Raw genomic sequence first — 26,923 nt, 5'->3', positions numbered from 1 at the left:
GTGTTCTACCCATAATCACATACTAACATCCGTATCTAACATGTAACATATCAAAACACCATCTCAAGAAGAAGAGTAGACAAAATCCTACCTTGAAGCCAAACTGTAACGATTGAACCATCCATATTTCTTCCATCTTCACTCCATAATCTTGAAATATTGCCACTCTATCAAAATAGTAATCTGCATATTGTTGGATTTAAAAGAGACTCACATTACTATAGAAAGGATTTGGTTAAATTTTTGGTGAAGAACAGGCTTGCGGGGCAAGCAAATGGAATCCAAAATTTAACCCATCAAAAAACGTCCCTTGAAGGATAAGGAGGTTGTGCTCAAAAGTTGAGCACAAACAGAGCACAATTCATGTCTCAAATCAACCCTTATAGTTTCGAAATCCAATCCCTAATATCTAACAATTTAACAAAGAATTGAGACAAAAATTGAAGGGCAACCAGGAAGAATAAGGTTAGCTTACCTTAACTTATGTTTATGGTTTCCCACTTTTTCCCCTCTTTGAGCTCCCAATTTGGTGTAAAAAATGGTGGAAGAAGTGATAGAAAATAGGTTGAAGAAAGAGGGTTAAATAATGCTAGGAGTTGCTTAAGCAAAAGTCGCTAAGACGACACTAATATTGCTTACATGATCTGTCTTTGGTGTCAGGTATCGTTTAAGTAATCTCTAAGCCGCTCAGGCGATACCCGCTTATGAGAGATCAGTGATCTCTTAAGTGGATATTGATCAAGGGGTCAGTGTCTTTTAAGAGACAAAATGTTTTGTACACGGAGTCCGCCAAAGCTACCCTATGTTCGCTTAAGAAGTTGCATCAGTAACCTAATGCACCAAATTTTGCTAAGTCCAGAATGGTCTTGACTGGGTGCTCGACATTCGTTCGGTATTCCATGTGTGCAAAAAAAATATGTTACCACTAAATTATATGTTCTAGACTATATGGAACCATTAGAACATTCATTCGAGGTTTTTTCAACTAAATGTGGACCCCACACATATAGTTTTTACTTTTCACATAATTTTCCCAATAGCCCATAATGAGTCAAGAAGCCTCGCGACCTAAACTAAGGGTTCCTAGCCTAAAATCAACATTACAAAGCTAAGGACACTGTCAAAATTGTCATCCAAGGTCATCTACTAGGAGTTTTGGTCTGAGACTAAATCCTAAACAATAAAACTTTAAAAATAAGGAAATAGGTATAAAATCAAATGGACTCTCAGATAACCAAATCAATAGTTTCGACAATTCATAAATGACCTATAACATCAGTGGGAAGGCTCAAAATGTGGAAAACACATGTAAATAAAGGGAATGGCCTAGAGAATTATCATAATATCCACTACTAAAAGGACTTTTGTTTGTTAAAGTCAATGGATAGAAAGATTACCAAAACTCGAAGACATGATGTACTGGCCCACAAGCTCCAAACACAACACCCAAGATAACCACCACAAAGAGACAACACTTCCTAGGGATTTTACCATAGGTATCCCTTTTTCAACCAACAGATGACTCCTCAAACTGCGCTGGCTACGCAGTTTTGGACTGCAGGGATTTTATTAATGACACTGCCTAAAATAATGGGGAAGCCTTCATCCCTGCCCTCACTCGGTGCTGAATCCTACTCCCAATTAAATAGACACTGAACTGATTCTTAGATCGTACTAGACTGAGTTGAATCTGTTACTAATTATCTTAGTTGACTGATCTGGCTGAGTTCACTTAGTTTCATTGACTGACCAAATACTACTAAGGTCTAAACTGAATACTGAACTTGATTAGACCGAATAATGAGATTGCTAAGTTTTCTTAACTTCTGTCACTAACTGAGATATACTGATCATAGCATGACTGAGATTATCTTGATAATAATTTGGCTGTAGACAAGCAGCTAAGTTTTCGTTTATTAAATACCCCCAAAACTCGATAGTATAAATAAATAAGACATGACAATAGACTATTATTCGCAACATAATCAATGAAGAATTATTTAAAGCACTTGGGAATCTTAAACATGTTATTGTAAAGGGAAGCATGCTATTGTCTCATAACTCATCCAACAAGGAATTCACATGAGTATGAATACATGCAACATATCAAAATTCATTCATTTAGGCCTTTTAATAAGCACTTAGCATGCACTATTTGACATAAGCTTGGGAATAACATACTTCATGTTACAATGACACTATTTTCTTCACATAAGCAATTTATCAAACATGTGGGAGACACCCTTTGGCCATACAACATTCAATATACCAAATTAACATAATTACACAATTCAACATGTTTCTTGAAGGGACTTTATCAAGAACATCAAATAACCATCATATACTAAGGTCAATACTTTCATTTTTATGATCACACCATGAATTAAAAGTTAATATTATCATCACCTTCAACTTCAAACCACATAAATCATGAAAAACTCATAAACAAAAAATCTTGAATTTTAAAAGGGATTCTTGGACTTTTTGGGTGGATGGAACCCAAGAATCAGCATCCAACATAACTTGTTATATGATTCTTGAAAGATTGACAGAGGAATTTCCTTGATTTTGAACCTTCAATAGAAACCCTTTTTATTGTTCTTGAGGAAAATTGAGAGAAAATCTTATATTTTGGGTGAAAATATGTTGAATCCCCTGTTAAGGAATCTTATATAGGGGTGGGATTTGACAAAATTTCCCTTCGAAACATGGAAGTGAAATGTTGAAAAATTGGGCACAAGGGCTATGGAAAGGTAACACCTTTCCCACAGCCTTTTGTAGGCTAGGCTGTGCCTTGCTACTGAGGGAGGGGGCCAAGGCTAGATGGGTGGTGCCCCTCTGTATCCTTTAACTACTATTTTGCCAACCCAAACACGACCTTAGGCTCATCTAATAATTCTGAAACCCACTCGATATGTACTCTTGACCTGCCCCATCGCAACGCAACAAGAAAATTAAGAATTGGAGGTCGAGAAGATCATGAAATAATTCATCAAAGTTTCAACGGCTTATGAAATGGAAAAGTTTCAACACTTAGTCAAATTTTCTAAGTGTTGAGCCTTTCTTGGCATGCTTTAGAAGATCTAAGGACTCAGGAATTTTATGGGGTGTTACACTATCTCCCCCTTGGGAACATTCATCCTCGAATGAGGCTGACTAAGCTGAGATTTCTAATGGACTAAACTCACTTTGGGAATGAGAACATCTTAAACATATCTATACAATTGAACTACTAATATATTGAATCTTCTACTGGATATGTATATCTGATGCATAGAGTACCCGGCTGAAACTATTGATAAGATGAATTCTCCTAATGAACATGCATATCTGATGCATGGGTTCGTGACTGAGGCTACTCATAAGCCTAATTCTCATGAATTCATGGCTGAATACACTAAAAAGCTGAAATTTTCTACTTAACATGCATATGTAATGCATGACTACTTGACTGAACTGACTTATGAATGTTTGACTGATTATGCAAGGATAACTGATGCTAACTTGTAATGAAAATCTAAGCGTGAAACTAAATGGGTTTAAGGACTTGAAAACGTTGGGGAGTCATAGGGTATCTCCCCCCTTGGGACACTATGTCCCTCTTAGAACTCTTACTTCACTGAAGAACTTGAGAAAACTGAGGCAATGCACAAAGCACCTATGAACTGGTTCATAACTAAATGTTTGGGATCCGAATCTAATGCATAATGCATAAACTGAGTTATACTTGCAACTACTAGAATACTATATCGTGGGATAGTTAAATGTCTAAGGTTTCTGATAGCATGCATAAATGATAAGATAAGAAAACAAACTATATGAATCTGACTATATGACTGCTAAACTGACTTGCTGGCTTTACTGACTAACTTATGCTGAAAACTTAAGATTAACTAAAGTTTTCTCTGACATTCTTTCTATAAGGTTCTAATCACCTTACGGAGTAAGGAACCTTGGTATTATCTGAATAGGAAACCATAACATGGCTAGAGTTCTATAGCATGGGCACTGGTAACTCTGCCGGTTGAGGTCTAAGCTGAAATAACTTATCCTTATAACTTCAAGCCTACTCAAATCTCCAAATATATCTAGCCACTTACACATCAACATAACACTAAAGCCTATCTTCGTGACTAAAGCCTTGTGTAAAACAAGTATGCTACAATCTTTCCTTAATAAGAAACACTTACTCTCTCTCATCTAAGCAACTGCCAACACTAAGGATGATTCACTTAAAGTTTAAAAGAAGCCTTGGGATCTAACTGAGCATAAACATAAAGATGAGAAACTCATACGTACCCGTAACTATATCCGGAGAACTTTTCTCATCATGGTCAGTCGCAAGTGTACAAACCCAGATTAGGTGCTTCACACAGGTGGTACTGGAGGTGGTGCCCTGCTGGTGCAAATCTTTTCCCCTCTGAGCTATTATTCTACACTCCCATAGTCTGTGGCCTGGCTTACTCTATCCAAAGCATAAATTGCTACCCTCTCTACACACCCTCTTATGGTTCTTACCATATTCTTCGCAAAGTGGATAGGTCAGAACACTCTTCTCACGACCTAGTAAATTAGAGCCTGGTGCTCCATCTCGACTGACATTCTTAAACTTAGACACTGGTGCTTGGACTGATAGTGAAGCTGGTGCTGAGAATCTTTAATGGACTGGGAGAGGTTACTACCCCTTGATCTTGGCGCAGAGGTATTTGTTCTAGCCCTTTGATTCATCATACGCTCACTTCCCTTATTATACTGAGTGCGAGTCAAAAACCTAGATAGGACAACATTTTGCAAATTTTTCTGAGCAATTACTGCATAAGCTAAGGTGGTGAAAGAAGCTTTTAACATCTGCATAAGAGACATGCCTATCCGAGGGATTTGATGGGCTGAGGGGCTGGCTAATTTTCATTACTTTTTTCGCTAGCTTCTTTGGAAGTCATATTTTATAAATGAAGGAAGGAATGGATTAGGCTGAGAATTATCTGGAGCTTATACTTACTCGCATGACATGAATACTGAAAGGAGGGAAACAGTTCCTAAACCATCTTATAGCCTCCTTTACATAAGTGTGGTGTCCAACACATCCATGTATAAGACTCTACTAGATGAGGATTTTCAGACTCCTAGGACACTATTGAACCTTAAGCTTTGATACCAAGTTTGTAATGCCCCGATTTTCTATAATCGGAATGCCACACGGTGATTATGATCCCGAAGGACCACAAGCTAACCTCTACTGATATTTGTACCTGAGCACTGCATAATATAATATAACAAATACAAAAAACTAGCAAAAATTTGCCATAATGCTCAAAACATCTAAAATACTCAAAACTGGAAACTGAATACTGATACATCTATCTGAAAAGCCTCTAACAGTCTGATCTATGGAATTGATGGGGCATGTTCCTTACAAATTCCGTCTACTAAAAATAAACTGAACCTAATATAAAACTAAAATAGGTGGCATCCTTGAATGAATAGGACTCACTACTACGTCTACTGCTGCTGACTGAGTCAGTACTGTTATGGGTGCTCTAGATCTCGCGCTTCAGAACCTATGGTATAAGACACCATAGCGAAAGAGAAAAGGTTATGTCAGTACTTTGAGTGTACTAGTATGCTAGATGAGGTAAGGCTGAATGCAATGGCTTATGCATGAACATTACTTAACTGAATAACATGAGAATACTAAATGAGGATGTATGCATGAATGCACAAACTAAAAACAGAGATCGCAGTAATGCTAATGCTAGATTCTGAAATACGGTTTCTGAATACTAACTTACTGATGACTGAATTTAGTAGTACTGATATCTGAGTTCACTATCTTAGGGATACTGAGTAACTAAGTCTACTGAGATTGATGTATAAGCTTACTGATACTGATACTGAGTTACCATATCTTAGATCAAGCCTATATAATAGGTGACCCCTAAGTTTACTACTAATAGTGTTTGATACTTGGTTAACTAAATTTGAGATCAAGCCAAAATAACGGGTTATCTCTGAATTTACCGATGATAATATCTGATGCTTGATTAACTAAATATGAGATCAAGCCTAAATAACGGGTGATCTATAAGTTTACTAATAATGATAATGATTGTCTAAATTTGACATCAAGCCCATATAACGGGTCACCTCTGAGAGGTAGTAAAGCCTAGTATAATGGGTGACTCCTCAACTGAGTTCTATTACTGAGACTGAAGCTGAAACCCAAATTGTGGGAGGTAGTCATCTGACTAATATACCCCTTCTATCCAGTTAGAGACAATCTGTAACCCTAGTTGGAAGGGTGTCAATACCGTACAACAGGTAAATAAACTTCTATCTGAACCCAAGATGCCAAGACTAATATAACAGGTGACACCTGGTTAGAGGCAAGCCTAATATAACGGGTGACTCCAAGGAGCCATCCAAGCCTAATATGAAGGGTGACTCCTCATCCTGTGCTAGCTATGCAGTTCTAGAGTGCAGGTAATGTTATTAGTGACTCTGCCTAAAATAACGGGGAAGTCATCATCCCTATCCTCGCTCGATGCTGAATCCTACTCCCAACTGTATAGACACTGAACTGATTCTTAGATCGTACTAGACTAAGCTAAATTTGTTACTGATTATCTTACTTGACTGATCTGACTGAGTTCACTTGGTTCCGTTGACTGACAGAATACTACTAGAGTTTTAAATGAATATTGAACTTCATTAGACTGAATACTGAGATTGCTGATTTTTCTTAACTTCTATCACTAACTAAGATATACTGATCATAGCATGACTGAGATTATATTGAGACTGACTCCATTCTAGAAAAGCAGCTAAGTTTTTGGGTATTAAATACCCCCAGGACTCGATAGCATAAATAAATAGGACATGACAATAGACTATCATTCATAACATAATCAATGAAGCATCATTTAGAGCACTTAGGAATCTTAAACATGTAATTTTAAAGGGAAGCATGCTATTGTCTCATAACTCATCCAACAAGAAATTCACATGAATAGGAATACATGCAACATATCAAAATTAATTCATTTAGGCCTTTTAACAAGCACTTAGCATGCAATAGTTGACATATGCTTTGGAATAACATAATTCATGTTGCAGCGATTCTATTTTATTCACATAAGCAATTTATCACACATGTGGGAGGTACTCTTTGGCAATACAACATTCAATACACCAAATTAACATAATTACATAATTCAACATGTTTCTTGAAGGGACTTTATCATGAACATCAGATAACCAACATATACAAAGGTCAATACCTGCATCTTTATGATCACAACATAAATCAAAACTTAATAATAACACGGGCTTCAACTTCAAACTACATAAATCATGAAAAACTCATAAATATAAAATCTTGAAATTAAAAAGGGATTCTTGGACTTCTTGGGTGGAAGGAATCCAAGAATCAACATCCAACATACCTTGCTATATGATTCTTGAAAGATTCACGGAGGAATTTCCTTGATTTTGAACCTTCAATAGAAACCCTTATTCTTGTTCTTGACAAAAATTGAGAGAAAACCATATATTTTCCATGAAAATATGTTGAATCACCCGTTAAGAAAGCTTATATAGGGGTGAGATTTGACCTAATTCCCCTTGGAAACACGAAAGTGAAACACTGAAAAATTGGGCACAAGGGCTATGGAAATGCGGTGCCTTTCCCTGATCCTTTTGTTGTCTGGGCGACGCCTTGCTACTGAGGGAGGGGAAGAAGGCTCTAAGTTGGGCGGCTCCCCTCTATAGCATTTAGCTACTGTTTTGCCAACCCAAAACAACCTTTGGCTCATCTAAAAATTCCAAAACTCACCCAGGAAGTACTTTTGACTTGCCCCACCGTAACACAACAATAAAATTAAGAATTGGAGGTCGGGAATGTCACGAAATAATTCATCAAAGTTTCAAAGGCTTATGGAATGGAAAAGTTTCAACACTTAGCTAAAATTTTTTAAGTGCTAATCCTTTCTTGGCATGCTTTAGAAGCTCTAAGGACTTAAGAATTTTATGGGGTGTTACAAAAATACAAGCATGACATGCTTGTTGAGGAGCAAGACATCTTGAGAAAGGCCTAGAAATGCAAGAAGAAGTATGCCGCCAAGCATAGACATGCAGTAGAGTTCAGTGTAGGAGACAAAGTGATTTTAAAACTCACTCCACAAATCTTGAAACAGATTAAGAGCAAGAAAAGGCATAGGGGATTAATCCTAAGGTATGATGGCCTATTCGAAGCTGTTGAAAAGATTGGCTAAGTTTTTTACAAGTTGAATTTCCTCGAAAGGTTGAAGATTCATCCTACTTTTCATATCAATTTTCTGAAAAAGTATCATGAGGATGCAGAAGACCCGAACAGGAACAAGTCTAAGAGGGCTCCTCTTTTGTTTCGAAAGTAGTATAAGACCGAGATGATGAAAATGCTTGATTATCGGATTATGGGGAACAACAACAAGAATACCAAGACAAAATTTCAGATACAATGGAAGGCAAGAGAAAAGAAGACGCGGTCTGGGAGATGGCTAAAAAATTATGGTCGTTCGACTAGCAGATTGAGGACTACCTCAAAATAACCTTGACGAGGGCGTCAAGTTCATCTGGAGGGGGTGCATTGTTAGACCCTCAGTCTAAGACATAATGGCTGGCAGGCAATGTCAATGTGCACATTAGCCTTGACATGTGCTTAGATAAATAATGTCTTGCTGTGGTGGCTATGAGTTAGCAGGAAGATGGTGATGAACAAGGTGCTAGAGTAATGGAAAGGCAGCCTTGGGCACAATAGGTTACTATAGGTGTATGGCATCTATGCGGGCAAGCATACAGACAGTGACTGAGACTTGGCAAGGCGCTGGTATAACTTCAGCTTAAGCAATGACATAGCACATATATTGGCATTTCAATGACATGGTCTAGGCAGTGGCGTGGTCAAGGATATGGAAAGATCAAGGTGATGGCATGGACAAGTCGGTGTCATGGCATAGGCATTGGTGTGGCCTAGGTAGTGACATGGCCGAGGAAACAGCATGGCGCATGCGTAAAAAGTGACATGACACAGGCAAGGCTTGGTTTTGTCAAGGAAATGATGTAGCTGGAAGACATGACAAGTCAAGGATGAAATATTCTAAGTATTGGAAGATGGAAATTGGCTAAGTGTGGAACATGGCAAAATAGGCTTAGGGGCAAGGCTGTCATGCGCTTGTAGCTTGGGGCAGTTGCAATTTTGAATTTTTAATGTTTTATACTTGTGGAAATTTTCAAAATGTAATTTGTACACTTAGATAAGTCTATTGAGTCATGTGATAGGCATGCAGGCCATGTCTAATGACATGCGGCCAGGTGTTACAGTTGTAACTGCCCATGTGCAAGCTATAATTTGTGATGCTGAAACTGTTCAAGGCAATGAGTGTTGTAATGCCTTAGACCAATTCGTATATCATTGTCCTTGATTATTTTTAGACAATAATAAAGGTTGGGAACATTTTTCCAATACATTGTTGAGTACTTTACGTTTCTGTAAGCATACTCTATTTTACTTAGACTATGCAGTGTGGGGGGGCTGAAGTTGTGCAGTGTGGTACGACTACCAAGCAGTGGCATTGTGAAAAAGAAATCGCCTCCACTTCACTATGCTACCTTATAAAACATGATATTTCAAACTCAATGACAACATCAGATTATCAAAAATAGGTTATTTTCAAAGAAATGACCCCTAGACCCAATTTCACAATCTTTCAAAAATCGAGGGTTGCAATAAGGTACAAAAGCCATAAAATTACACCAACCATGGTATTAATCTAAAATAGATGTTCCAAATCTTTTGGCACGGTCTGTTATGCAATCTAATGCACAAAATAATAAATATTGACCAAAGCCTAGTAGAAAGCCTTTTATAACCTCTAAAACCACAAATTTGCTCCACAATGCATTGGGAATTTTGCTGACATCCCTACACCCTAGAAATATCAAAAAGCAACAATGATGAAGGCGTAAAATGGCCAAAACACATGAAATTAAAGTTTCACAAAATCAATCCTTTACAATATCTACCACTAAGAATATAGTTCGTCCTTAAACTAAAGGCAAGGGAAAATACGTGAATCAACAAAAACATGGGGATAACTACCACACATATCAGGCTCGACCTCCCAAATAGCTTCCTCTATAGGTCGATTTCTCCACTAGACCTTAACAACTAGAATATATCTAGAATGCATCTGTCTAACATCTCTTTCTAGGATAGAGACTAGCTCTTCAACAAGAGGACAATCTCTTATCTAACTGCACTAAATCCCAATGAATGACATGAGACTCATCTAGAATATAACGTCAAAGCATGGAAGCATGAGAAAACTAGATTAACAACTGATAAATCTTGGGGAAATGATAAGTTATTAGACACATCCCCAATAGTCCAAAGATCCTCAAATGGTCTAATATACCCCGGGATAATCTTTCCACTTTTGCCAAAACCTCATCACCCCCTTCATGGGCATACTATAAAGGAAGACTCAATCACTAACACTAAATAACAAGGCACGAAGTCTACTCTCGGCATAGAATTTTGCCTACTCTTAGACGCTCGAAGTCTATTTTAAATAACCCAAACCCTATCCAAATACTCATAAAGAAAATTTGTACCTCGATATATAATCTCCAAAACCAAAAACTAACCAATTGGGAAGTGAAAATACCTACCATGCAAATCCTTAAAGAGAGCCATCTATATATAAGAATGGTAGCTATTACTATATACCAACTCTGCTAATGCTAGATTCTACTATCACTAACCTTGAAAGACCATAACATAATCATAATGAATATCCTCCCAAACCTGAATAGTTCGCTCTTACTAATCATTATTCTTTGGTGAAAAGTTGTGCTAAGGTCAACCCGGGCACCCAACACTCCTAAAATGCCTTCCGAAAATAAGATATGAATGCTAGACCTTTAAATGAGATGATAGATTCTGGCACACCATGAAGACAAACTATCTCATGAGTATTGATATGGGCCAACCTGTTAAAACTAAAAGAAACCTAAACATGAATTAAATGAGCAAATTAGGTCAATCGATCCATGATGACCCAAACATTGTTAGAACCACAAGAGGTATGAGGCAACCATTCACAAAGTCCATAGTGATTCATTCCTATTTCCACTGGAGAATGGGTAAAGTTTGAAGAAAATGATCATGCCTCAAATGATCGCCCTTCACTTGCTAGCAACATAGACATCAAGCTACAAAATCTTCTACATCCCTCCTCATAATATCCCACCAGTAGTGTTATTCAAATCATGATACATCTTGGTCACTACTGGACAAATAGATTACTTAGAACAATAGGCCTTTTAAAAAATCAATATCACATAATCACCCTCTCTCGGCACACAGGCTCAGCCTCCAATCCTCAAAATACCCTCTAAACCAAGGGAGGCCTCCTTAGAATCTCCCATCTATAACTTATCCTAAATCATTCTCAATCCAATGTCATCAAATTAATAAGCCCAAATCTGCTCCATCAAAGAAGATCTAACCTCCACATATGCCAATACACACCTAAGTGTCAAAATATCAAGCCTAACAATCTGGTTATCTAGTGATTAGACCTCTAGGACCAAAGGCCTTTACTAATTTAGAAGATATGCCAAGTTGCCCATACTAGTCAATTTTTAGCTCAAGACATCCACAATCACATTAATGTTGCCTGGATGAATGAGAATAAAAAGATCATAATCCTTATGAAACTTAAGCCAACGATGCAACCTTATGTTAAGATCTCACTAGGTGAAGAAATACTAAAGGATACAATGATCTAAGAAGATCTCACAATGCACTCCATACAAGTAGTGTCTCCATAACTTAAAAAAAAAAATACAACCATACAAACTCTAAATCATAGGTATGGTAATTCTTCTCATATGGCTTCAAGTAACGAGAAGCATACACAATTAGCTTACCTTCTTATGTGTAAGCAATACCTAACCCAACACCAGAAGAATCATAGAAGACGATAAAACCCATACCGTAGAAAATCAAGACAGTATCTAAGGTCAACAAATCCTTGAACTTTTTAAAGTTTTTCTCACAAGCATCAGGCCACTAAAATGAAATCTTTTTCTGAGTCAATTTAGTTAAAGGAGCAATAATAGATTAAAAACTCTCCAAAAAGTATCGATAGTAGTCTGTTAAATCAATAAAACTCCAAAATTTGATAGGAGAAGAAGGTCTAACCTAATTATGAACTGTTGTAATCTTGCACAGATTGACCATGATACCATCCTTGGTCACCTATGATCCAAAACAGAAATTAACTCCAATCAAAACTTATACTTAGAGAACATAGCATATAATTTATCATCCCTCAACCTCTAAATTACAAACCAAAAATGCTCCATATAGTCAACCTCACTCTTAGAGTAAACCAAGATATCATTTATAAATATAATGACACAAGAGTCGTGATATGATTGATACTCCTAGTTCATCAAATCCATGAAGACGGCTGGGGCATTATTCAATGGAAATCTCCTTACAAGACCACTTAAATCAAGGTAAACTATACCTTGAGAGCACGACCAAAGCGTAAATCTTTCCTTCTCACAATAGTACGGTTTTCTCCTATTTGTCTTTCTCTTCTTGAAGGAAATGACCAAGAACTAATAATGACTATATCGAGTTTCCAAAACTGTCTTTGGAATATTAAAGCTCAAATCCTAAACTAGTGATACTCAAACCTCAAATCACACTTTAAAAACACCAAAACACCTTGAAACTGAAGGAATAAATCATCTGTACAAGGAAAAGAATACTTATTCTTAATTGTTACCTTTTTTAAATATTGATAATCAATACACTTACATATAGATCCATCTTTTTTCTTTAAAAACAAGACAACCACACCCCAAGGTGATACACTATGTTGTGTAAATCCCTTATCTAGCAACTCCTGCAACTGCTTCTTTAATTTCTTCTACTTTGTTGGGGCCATCTTATAAAGTGGAATAGAGATGGGCATGGTGCCTAGCTCAATATCAATTGAAAAGTCAATATCATAATTTGAGGCATCCCAAAAAATTCTTAGGAAAGACATCCATGAAATCGCAGACAATATGAATTAAATCCAAAAATGCACTAAAGCAACCCTTATATCATAAATTTAGCACTAATACGATAAGCATCCCCTCTCAACCAAGTGATGAGCACGGAAAAAGGACATAACTCTCTTAGGACCAGAATTAAGCACCCCCTTCCAGTATATCCTTGACATACCTAGCAGAGCTATAGTCATGATATAAGCATAATAGTCTAGAATAGCATGATAAAGAGCTAACCAATCCATACCCAAAAAGACATCAACATCTACCATATCTAGGACAATCAAATTTAGCCAAGCCTCACGCCAAGCAAAGGTTACAACACATGATAGGTACACTTGTTCCACCACTATTGAGTTTTCAAAAAAGGTAGATAAATGGATAGGAACAACAAAAGTCTCACAAGTAGAATCTAAACCCAAGGAAAACTATGCAAACATATAGGAGAAAGTCGATTCTAGATCAAATAATATAGATACAGATCTGAAGCAAACGAGGGTGATACCCATGATAACATCGCTAAAGCCTCTCCCTCTGGTTTCGCAGGTATAACATAGCACTTTATTTGTCCACAACCTAACTGAGTAGCCCTATGACTACCACCACAGCCACCACTACCTCTATATTATGCACCTCTAGTAATGGCATAATATTTTTGAAGGTCACCTCATACTCTACAATAGTCATGGAGCCCTGCTATATATGATTAAACCCATTTCTCATCTAATCACTCAACCTATATAGAGCCTCAACAAACTGATCCCAAGTCATCTATAGGAAACTTAGAGGTCTGCAACTAAAACGTGACCTCCACAAATTGCTAGTTGAGTCTCTCAACTGGTAGGTAGCATAAGCAATGTCATGTCACTCAAGCATTCCAAGGTTATACAAATTCTCCTAATAATTAATTAAGAACCTATAGGTATCATATCCCATAACACCATTGAATCATAGTGGACCCAAGCAAGTAAATCTCTTAAACCTCTTCTAATACTCAAAAAACATAACTATATTCGTAATAATACAAAACATAGTGAATTTTGCTTATTGATATGTCACCTGAGGGGGTAAGATAAATAACGATTGAACTCCTGATCACGAAATACCATACTCAAATACCAATAAATAAGTAGGAATAACACTCAAAGATTGTACTGTATCATAAGTAGATATCAGTACCACTAGAGGAACCACACTCGGAGTCGGGGGAACACCATAGGAAGACTTTTGCACAAATAAAGGTATAATACTTAGAGCTAGAGGAAAACTAATTACACTTAGAGAAACACCCTCCAGATGATTTAGTAAACAAATTAACAACCCCACTAAGAATGTGGTAGATGAACTTTGTTGAACTTGAGTAGGTCCCATATCTCTACCATGCTCAATCTGAAGCTTTGGGGAGATTTCTTTAGTACAACCTCTGTAAGAGGGAAGATCCACATGCCTATCCCCTACCTCGGGCCCATCCATGACTCATAACTCACCCTCTAGACTTGTCTCTCTCCTCGAATGATGGCTTACTATCCTTAGTCTTACGGTATCTAATCCCCACCTTTTACATAGAAAAAAGTTAAAACACTTTAGAACACAAGGTATGAAAAATTTTCATGATAAGGAACAAAATAAGAAAGTTTCCTAAATATATGTTATAGCCTCTCGAAGATAGATATGGATTTCTATGTACCAATTCAAGAGACTCTTCCAGATACCCTATTCTTACACTAAGAGACCAATGAACTTATAGCTAATACAAATTTTTCACAGCCTAAGAACTAAGGGTCATGATGGAACTTATCACTACTAAGCCTTAACAATTAAGACAATCACAAAAGCTAAAATGAAATAAGAAAACAACACCAAAATCCCATCATGAGACTTCTAGAATGAAGACAACTCACATATATATAATAATAGAAGAAATATGCATAATTATGATACCATAAACCATTCAAAAACTATTATCATAGTGTATGAACAATCCACATGCAACTTAAAGTCTAAAAATACAATTGATAATCCAAAATGAACACGAGTATGTAACCAAATACAAAATAAGATATAAACTAGATAGGATGGGTAGGAGATTAACTCTAGAAGTGTAGAGTGTCTACTACCTTGAAAATATTAAATCACTGCACCAAATCAGCTACCACATGACATGCTTTTACCTAGATTCGTACCAAAAGGGCGTAGTAAGGAAGAATATAGTCTATGTGTACTGAGCATTTATCATAGGTCGACTAAGAAATGTAGAAAATAAGGTATAAAAATACACACTATGTACAAAGAACCTGCAGTCAAAAAATATCCCAAATGGTAGCCCATACCATCTCCGCTAACAGTTCTAAATATAATGTATACACTAGGTAAAAGTACAAAAAATCACAAATAGATATACATCAAATCAAATAGGAAAGTACAACACATAAGATGTATAATGTATGAAAGGTGAGAATGATAATGATGATGTGATATGTCTAAGGTTGTCACATAGCCTTCGTATATATATATTGAGCATTGCTCCTGAGGTAGAACCTATGTGGGGTTTCCCATATACAATCTTAATAACCAATCCAGTCCAACATCTATATCTCTTCTATGGCTTATAAACTTTGGTAGTGGGTTATTTTAAGGTTTCATATCTTTGTTAGAAAAAATAGTATTTCCACGATGATACCAATGTATTATAAATGTATATATCATATGAGAATATAATGATCACACTCAAACAAGAATGAGAATTTCCAATCCAACCTATATGTATGTATGTGAGCCAAAATATCCAGTTAATAGGGCAATCATCTATGATCCAAGATAAACCATGTAACGATACAGTGAAATAGGCAAGTAATACATCATTGATACAACTTAAACCCAACTTAAACATTTCTACTAAGAGGAAACCACAAAATGTATACACAAACTAAACAATACTGAATCATACCCCTACACTGGCCACACATAAAACAATTATTTTTTCAATCCACTAATAACAACACAAAAGTCCTTATGCGGGCACACAATAGTATTAACATATTTTCCATAATTTGTTGTTGTCCCTATAACATGCTTTTATATAAGATATAAACTACATAGCCAAGTTTAAAGAAATTTAATCCATAACCTGCCTCAAACAATGAAATCCCAATCAAAAAAACTTTCAACACCGGAGCCTTCCCTTCTTGAACAACTTTGAAACCAATCCCTCAACAAGGAGCCTTCCTTTCTTGAATAATATTGAAACCAAATAAAACATATAAACATAGAATCTATGTATTAAAATATAGCCAGAGATAATCTTATTGCCTATTTCCAAGTTGGGGTTAAAATGGACCTCCGAAAAGGGTTTTCAAAAAAGTAGGGTAAAAGTTAGAATTTTAGTTCATAAATACATTATCCATGGCTAAAGGAAAAAATAGAAGAAAACCAAGTGAAAATGGGTTTAAAATTATGTTTAAATTGAAGAAAAATCATTTTAGGCCTTTAAGGCCAAAATTCTAAAACTTCACTTTTGAAATCCCAAAATTAAGGGTTATAGATGAGTAGAATCAAAGTAAAATAATACAAATAGAGATTTAGAGATTACCCAAGAATGAAGATTTAAAAAATCACCCAAACTATCTAAAAATCGAAGGTCCAAGTCATAAAAATGGAATAAAATTGAGAAAGATTGATTATTATACCAGCGCTTACCGCTAAAGCGGTCAAATGGATGTTTTAGCAGTTATCGCTTAAGTGGTCCAGTGTTTTTTCTACAGTACCTATATGCATTCCGAGTCTTCCTTACAGAAAAAGGCTCTTCTTTAGAGACCCCTAACATGTGAGCCAGGACGCTAAAGCGATTGGCTTGCCACTTTAGCAGCCATTGCTAAAATGACCAAAGTGGTGCTTTAGCAGTTGCACCAGCTGAGATTTGGAAATTTCCAAGTCTTCACTGACCCTTTGAGATTTATCTGGAATCCTGAAAATGTAAATGAACTATGCTACCCTATTGATTTTGATGTTTCAGACTCAATGGAAATATAAATGTTTTTAAAAGAGGTTGTTTTCATAGAATTAACCCCAAGTGATCCAATTTCACAATCTTCCAAACCGAGGGTCAAAATGAGGTGCATAAACCATAAAATCTCACCAACCATGCTAATAAAACAAAATAGATGTTTTAGATTTGTTGGTACAGTTCATTGTGTAATCCGACACAAAATAATAAATGTTGATTGAAATCAATTACAAGGCCTTTTTAACGTCTAAAACCACAAATTTGAACTAAAATGCATTGGGAACTGTAGTGATCATCCCCAAACCCTATAAATATAATGAAGCATCCATGGGAAGGGTAAAATAGTCAAAAACATAAAATAATGTTTCACAAAATCAAGCCCTTACATTGTCTCCCTATATCTCTATGAAGGGTGTACAAAATTTTCTACAATATGATGACTTTTATCGATGCTTTATCATGGATTTCTAAGAAATCTCCCACCCAGTGTGTATTATCCTTAAAAATCCAAGTTTTAATTTGGTGGAGATTGTGTGATGTTTTTCTCTAAGAATATCTTGTAATGACCCTAATTATTGTGGCCCCAAATTAATCACTTCCTTTTAAGCTTATGTTTGATGGAAACAGATTGACATTGGGTGTAGTTCTAGGCCAAAGAAAAGACAAGATGTTTTATAGAAATATATTATGCTAACAAATCCTTCAATGATTCACAAAGAAAATACACAACTACTAAACAAGAATTACTATCCTTAGTTTATGATTTTGAAAATTTTTGTGCGTACTTGTTGGCACTAATGTTATTGTGCATACCGACCATTTTACTCTTAGTTATTTGACGGATAAGAAGTAGTCTAATCCCTAATTTATATGGTAGATATTATTACTTTAAGAATTAGACTTTGAGGTCAAGGATAGAAAGGGAGCGAGAAGCAAGTGGGGAATCATCTATTTCGACTTAATACTGATAATGAAAAGTTGGGCAAAATCATTGATGATGAAGCTTTTTTGAATGAGGTTGTCATGTCTCTTTCAAGAGGTGTGGAACTACGGTATTTAGATTATGCAAATATTTAATGTCTGGTTTACTCCCCAAGGATTTAAATCATTACCAAAAAAATTGTTTCCTCCATGTTATGAAGAAATATTATTAGGATAAAACCAATTTACTTAGGAAATGCACACATGGACTGATTTAAAGGCGTGTTATGGAAGAAAGAATATAGTCCGTTCTTGAGCATGCCATTCATATCAATTTGGTGGTCACCATTGGTGGTGTAAGGAAGACTACCAATGTTCATCCAAATAGTTATTATTGGACTACACTTTATGTCATATCTCAATTTCACAAGTCATGATGGCGCCTACTATAACCCACCAGTAGGTAATCCAAACTCGTCCGAAATGACTAGTGATGAACTACCTAAATAAATTAAGGAAATAATGCGGAATAATAAAAGTAAAAGATTAGTACTTAATATAATCCCAAAACTAGGTGGTGTTAGTACAAGAGTGTCTAACAAAAGAAAATACAATGAGGCACTTAAATAAATATACAGATACAACCATCTCTAAATACAACATAGAGAACAACCTAGTATATAAGAGGGAGGAAAGTGGCACTCTGAATGTCAGGATCTTATTCTATGACTCCAAACCATGGATGGTATGCACGACATACACAACATCAGCGATAACCCATACTATAATCTGCAGGCTGCAGAAGTGTAGTATAAGTACCAACTATATAGTACTCAGCAGGCAACTACTAACTAAGCTCCAAAGATAATGAAGATATCTATAACATATAAATAGAATGAAAATTATATCCAAATGTCCAACAATCAATTAAAGCTAGTGAGGTAATAAGGAGAGACTATCATATTCAAACCATAATTAAAGATCTCAACACTATATTGTATATCACCAGCCAATGTACAAAAGAAAGGAAAAAGAAGGATACATAATAGTATACAAGGTCAAAGAACTGAATCTATGATATGAATAAATAAAGGAATGGATAAACTATAATATTATCGCTACATATAACTAAATATACCTATATATATACAATATCAAGGTCAACTTAAAGTACAACCTAAATCATTATATCCTCACTATACGACATCATAATCCTAGCAGGATTTAGTACTAATATACTCTTAGTTTCTAATCCATCTATCTAATTATTAGATAATCATACATAAAGATGTGTTCATAAAGTGAAGGGGCCAGAATCATACCTCAAATCTCAATATCGGATCACTACCCAAGATGCCAAAAGTTAGCCATAACAATTATCATCACAATAATATGAGAAATATAAAAGACAACGAGAGTACAGCTAGCCCACAAAAATAATAACTAGTCAATTCTTACACGAACCCCCACCACTTAAGGCTCAGAATGTTCAATCAACATATAACATACCATAGTTATATTGATCACCCATATAGACAAATAGATATTGGCGCATACTAGTGATAGACAATGTGCTTGTAAGAATAAGAGTCCAAATATACAATTCATAAAACCATAGGTAACCCAGGCCATCGCACAACCTTCATAATGATGATGTGATTCACGAGGTGTTTGCATAACCTCCAAGCTGTTGCACAGCCTATATGAAAATATGATACTGAAGGTCATCACCATCAGGCCATCGCACAGCCTATACAATAATTATGTAATACACAAGGTTATCGTACAACCCCAGGCTGTTGCACAACCTATATAATAATTATGGGATACTCGAGGTCATCTCAAAAACCTAGGCCATTGCTTATCCTATATAATAATAATGTGATACATTAAGTCATTGCATATTCCTAGGCCTTCACACAACCTAAATAATAAAAATAATCAAAAGCCCATTACCCGGGATAAACTTTGGGACTAAATCAATTTAAAAGTGCAGAAAGGGCCAAAATCTTTCACGATTAGAGTAATCAGTAGTATCATAATCATAGACCAGAACCCATCTCAACCAAATCTTTGAAACACCATTTTCAATATTAATGCACATAAATTACCATTAGGGGGTATGATTCATGTTATATGAAAATATGTTTAAAAATGGAAAAATGAGATTTAATCCCTTTTTAGGACAAACAGTAGTAAAATAATAATTTAGTTAGAATCATACCATTTTCCATTTAAAAACACATGAATGTACAAAATCTATGCATACAAAATGAAAACATAAACATCAACATCTATGTAAACTATGTCCACATCCTTCACAAGGTAATCACTTCCCGAAATCCAACTATAATCAAAACACAGGCTTAGACCCAATAATATGTCCAAAATAATGAATACATCACAATCATAACCTTAGGCTCACATAAACTTCTGGAGCTTATCTCGATAATTATATCCCTAAACTATAGCATATCCATAAGGAATAAAATATCTCTAGGCCAACGTCATAACCCATGGGAAAAACGTCAACATTCATCAAGTTGAGAGGTAAACTAATACTAATGGTTGATTAGTCACAACCATTCTTAACATCTGTAAGTAAGTCCTCAAAGGCAAACACAACTTTGTACTAAGTGGCCAAAAGAACCCTTTTCTAATCCTCTAAACATCAATAATCAAGACTAAGTCATGGTATTATACCCATAATTTAATGCCCCGTATCTGGTACCCAAAATGCTGCACGGTGCTCATGACCCTGAAGGACCACAAGCTAACCCATGATTGATATTTGTACCTGTATACTGCATAATATACTGTATGATTATGGAAATATAAACTGAAAGGCCATAAGGTTTAAGACTATCTCATAAATAATAAAGATATAATATTTGAATGGGGTATAAAATACCCAAAACAAAACTAAAATAACATAAAAGTATGAACATAATACTCTGGAAAGCATCTAACTGACTGAACTGTCTAAATAAGGAGTTGATGGGACATGTCCCAACTAACTCCAATAATAAATTACTTAATAAGATAATAAATAAATGATCAGGTCCTTGAGAGATGAGGACTCACTGCTAACTCTGACTACTGAGACTGGAATGCTACTGAACCTATGGTATAAGACACTATAGCGAAAATGCGTCAATACTTTAAATGCACTAGTATGAATGTGAGGTAAGATAAATGCATGGGGTTTATATGTATGAATAATACTAGCTAACTGACTAGTATGAATGTGAGAATACTTGCATGAATACATAGTAACTATATCTGAGATCGTGATAACATGAATTTACTGATAACTAACATTACTGATAAATGAGTTCTGATAGCTAAAATAACTAATAACATGAGTGACTGTATCTGACAGTCCTAAATCTGATAGAACTAACTGAGTTCCATACTGTTCTGAGTTGACTGTATCTGACGCTCCTGAATTCTGTAGAACTATCTGAGTTCTATTACTAAGACTAAATGACTGTATCTGATAGTCCTAATTCTGTAACTAAAACTATGGGAAATAGTCATCTAATCGATATGCCCCTAATATGCCATTATGGCTGAGTTGGGGTCCAATCTATAACCCCAATTAAAAGGGTGTCAATACCGCGCCACTGGTAAGGACAACCAGTGAGTAACCCTCATATAATAGGTAACTCCAGTGAGAATGGTGGGAACCCTCATATAACAGGTTAAGCCACCTCATCTACCCTCATATAAAAGGCTATGATGTCTCAACCTATACTAGTTACATATTTTTGGAATGAAAAGATTTCTAGTAAGAATCACACCCTCATATAGCAAGGGAGTTCCTATCCTTGGATTTATTCAGTGCTAATTCCTACTCCCATTTGAATAGACACTGATCATGGATTTCTGAACTAAACTTGATTAAATTAACTGAGTTCCATTGACTGACGGAATAGTACTAAGATTACTGTATTACGGAGCTTTCCTTAGTCACATAACTGACTGAGTTCCATGGATCATGGCTTAAATGAGGATGTCGTGAAAACATGACACGAACTCTAGGCATACAACTATATTTTTTGGGTACAAGTACCCCTAGGACTCAATGGAAGGAAACTGAAAAGGCATGATATTCTTGAGTACATAACTAATATCAACAATCCATAATATAATAATCAAAGATATTTCGTGGGCATTTGATTATCATAGCTTGGTACGTGAATAATATAGCATGTATAATAGCATAATTTCATATGGCTGACTCATGAGCAATCCAAAAAACAATTTCAATACATAAGAATAGCATAGAAGTCATTTTGGATCACAATTAAGCTATAGTGCATAATTTTTATCCTCCTACGCATTTTATCAAACACATTGCATGCACCCTTAGAGCATAGGCCTATTCATCAAATTGACACATTATAAATAATTCAATTTATGAATTTCACTCACTTGATAATATAGTTTCATGAAAAACACATAAATATTCAAACTTCAGAATCATATAACCAACCAATACACAACTTAAATATCATGATTCATAATTTAAAATAGGGTTCTTGAGCAATTAAGAAAAACTAGTCTATTTTGGGTTCCAAATAGCTGAATCTCGTGTTAAAGGGTTTTAATAGTGGCGGGAAATTTACCCTTTTAACCCTGGATGCATATTTTAATTTCATTGAAATTTTACCGAATTGGACTCCTAGAGCGAAGCGGCGCTGTCGCGCCTTGTCACTAGAAATTGAGGGATGGTGTGATGCAGAGCCATCGCGTTGCCACTTCATTTACTACTGAGAAGTTTGGAGAGATGTGCCACTATCGTGAACCCCTACTAGAATTTGACTATTTCCATTTTCTCCTATGGCGGAGCACACCACTTACTAATATGGCACTGTTTTAGACGGGAACATGAAATAGTCATAACTTCTTACCCGGTCATTGGATTTAGGCGAATTTTATATCGATGGAAAGCTTATTAAATTTCCCACATGAAAATAAGTCAAAATCTTGAAAATTACCTATGTAATAAGTATCATTCAATTTAGAAGCTAATACTTGACATGTTTGAGAACAAATTAGTTAGGAAATTTTGGGGTATTACAATATCTCCCCCTTTGGAACATTCGTCCTCAAATGAGACAGACTAAGAGGGGAGAAACGATAAGCCAAAGTACATACTGACCATGAACACTGAAACATGACTACATAACTAACATTTATGAGATTCATATAGAGCATGTTTATCTGATGCATGATTTCATTATTGAGCTCATACATGAATGCATGACTGGGAGAACCCTAAATATGGCGCACAACACACCTATGCACAAAACTTTATTAGATGTGGCTTTCAGACTTCTTAGGACTTTATTGAACCTTAGGCTCTAATACTAAGTTTGTAACACCCCGGATCTGGTACCCAGAATGCTACGTGGTGCTCATGACCCCAAAAGACAACAAGCTAACCTATGACCGATATCTGTACCTATATAATGCATACTATACTATTTGATTGTGGAAACATAAACTGAAAGGCCATAAGGTTCAAGACTGTAATATAACTAATAAAGATATAACATCTGAATGGGGTATGAAATACCCAAAACAAAACTTAAATAACATAATAGTCTGAACATGATAGTTTGGAAAGCCTCTAACTAACTGAAGTAAATAAATAAGGAGTTGATGGGACATGTCCCCAACTAACTCCAAATAATAAATTACTTAATGATATAATAAATAAATGATCATGTCCTCGAGAGATAAGGACTCACTACTAAATTTTACTTCTGAGACTTGAATTCTACTGATGCTCTAGAGCTCGTTCTTCTGAACCTATGGTATAAGACACCATAGTGCAAATGCGTTACTACTTTGAATTTACTGGCATGCATGGGAGGTAGGTTGAATGCATGGGGTTCATATGCATGAACAATACTAGCTAACTGACTAATATGAATGTGAGAATACAAACACGAATACATAGAAATTATATCTGAGATCGTGAAAACATGAATTTACTGATAACTAACATGACTGATAACTAAGTTTTGATGGTTGATATAACTCATAACTTCAGTGACTATATCTAACAGTCCTAAATCTAATGGAACTAGCTGAATTTTGTACTATTTTGAGTTGACTGTATCTAACAATCCTAAATTTTGTAGAACTATCTGAGTTCTATTACTAAGACTGAAAGACTATATCTAATAGTCCTGATTCTGTAACTAAAACTGTGGGAAGTATTCATCTAACTGACATACCCCTAAAACGTCATTATGGCTGAGTTGGGGTCAAATCAGTAACCCCAATTAGAAGGGTGTTAATACTGAGCCACTTGTAAGGACAATTTGTGAGTAACCCTCATATAACAGGTAACTCTAGTAAGAACGGTGGGAACCCTCATATAACAGGTTAAGCCACCTCATCTACCCTCATATAACAGGCTATAATGTCTCAACCTATGCTGTCTACATAGTTTTGGAATGCAAGGATTGCTTCTAAATATCACACTCTCACATAACAGGTGAGTTCCCATCCTTGGGTTCACTTAGTGCTAATTCCTACTCCCATCTGAATAGACACTGATCATGGATTACTGAACTAAACTGGACTGAATTAACTGAGTTCCGTTGACTGAAGAAATAGCATTGAGATTATTGTATTATTGAGCTTTCCTAATTCACATAACTGACTAAGTTCTATGGATCATGGCTCGACTGAGGATGTTGTGAAAACATGACACGGACTCTAGGAACATAACTATCTATTTCGGGTAAAAGTACCCCCAGGACTCAATGGAAGGAAACTGACAAGGCATGACATTCTTGAATACACGACTAACATCAACAATCCATAATACAATAAGTGAAGATATTTCCTGGGCATTTGATTATCATAGCTTGGTACGTGAATAAGATAGCATGTATACATAGCATAATTTCATATGGCTAACTCATAAGCAATCTAGCAAATAATTTCAATACATAAGAATAGCATGGAATTCATTTTGGATCACAATTAAGCTATAGTACGAAATTTCTATCCTCCTAGGCATTTTATCAAACACCTTCCATTGACCCTTAGGGAATAGGCCTAATCATCAAATTGACACATTATATATAATTCAATTTATGAATTTTACTCACTTGCTAAAGTAGTTTCATGAAAAACATATAAATATTCCAACTTGGGAATTATATAACAAGATAAATATGGTTACAACCAACCCACAACATAAATATCATGATTCATAATTTAAAATAGGGTTCTTGAGCTTTATGGATGAAAGGAACCCATAAATAAACATAACACATACCTTAGTTCTTGATTTAGTGAAGATTGATGCAGAGAATTTCTTGAAATTGAATCCTAAATTGAACCCCTAGCTAGTTCATGAGAGAAAATTGTGAGAAACTTGTATATTTCGGGTTTCAAATAGCTGAATCTCATGTTAAAAGGCTTAAATAGGGGTGGGAAATTGATCCTTTTAACCTTGGATGCATATTTTAATTTCAGTGAAATTTTCCCAAATTGGATCCCTGGCGAGACGCAATGCTATCGCGCCATGTCACTAGAATTTTACAACAGGGAAATTGAGGGATAGCGCAATGCGGAGCTATCGCGTTGCCACTTAATTTATGACCTAGAAGTTTGGGGAAATGCACCACTATCGCGGACCCCTACTGGAATTTGACAATTGTCATTTTCTGCTATGGTGTGGTGCGCCACTGACTAATATGGTGCTATTTTATTATGGGAACTTGAAATAGTCATAATTTCTTACCCAGTCATCGGATTTAGGCTAATTTTATATCGATGGAAAGGTTATTGAATTTATCATATGAAAATAAGTGAAAATCTTAAAAAATCCACATGGAATAAGTAGCATTCAATTTAAAATCTAATACTTGATATTCTTGAGAAAAAAATTAGATAGGAAACTACGGGGTATTACAATATCTCCCCCTTGGGAGTATTCATCCTTGAATGAGACTGACTGAGAGGGGAGAAACGATAAGCCAAAGTACATAATGAACATGAACACTAAAATATGACTACATAACTAACATTTTTTAGATTCATACAAAGCATGCATATCTAATATATGATTTCATGATTGAGCTGATATATGAACGCATGACTAAGAGTACCAATAAACTGATCATACATATCTGATGTGTTAATACATGATGGAACTAATTACTTAACTGAGATTTCTAATAACTGAATCTTCTCACAAGGAGAATTATGTCTGATGTATAAACACATGACTAATCTGATGAATGAATGTATAAATAGATATACATTTGTACTTATTACCAAGTTTAAAAATATGGAATCTTGAACATGAGGTAGATACCAAGTCATAACTTAAATCTAGATATGAAAACTGAAAAGCTTAAGGAGAACTATTACCTTGAGCTTGATTTGAGCCAGTGGAGAAGAGGTGAGGGTACTTGGTATGTATGTCTATTTCTGCTTCCCAAGTAGCTTCCTTAATGAACTGATTCCGCCAAAGAACTTTGACTATATGGACTTCTTTGTTCCTCAGTCTACGAGCCTAGTAGTCTAGAATTTCAACTGGAAACCACTTATAAGAGAGGTCGTTCTGAACATCTATGCTCTAAATAGGGACTACAACTGTTGGGTCACCTATACACTTCTTGAGCAAAGAGACATGGAAGACTGGATGAACGGAGGTATATCTAAAGGTAATTTGAGCTCATAAGCTACCTTTTCGAAGCGATTGAGAATTTTGAAGGGAACAAAATATCAGGGATTGAGCTTTCCCTTCTTGTCGAACCTATTTACCTTGTTCATGGGAGAGATCTTAAGATAGATATAGTCACCAACCACAAACTCAAGATCCTTTCTACGGATATCTACATAACACTTCTGTTG

Source organism: Capsicum annuum, chromosome 5 (assembly GCF_002878395.1).
Source record: "Capsicum annuum cultivar UCD-10X-F1 chromosome 5, UCD10Xv1.1, whole genome shotgun sequence".
In the NCBI taxonomy this organism is placed as follows: domain Eukaryota; kingdom Viridiplantae; phylum Streptophyta; class Magnoliopsida; order Solanales; family Solanaceae; genus Capsicum; species Capsicum annuum.
Note: the sequence above shows the minus strand (reverse complement) of the source record.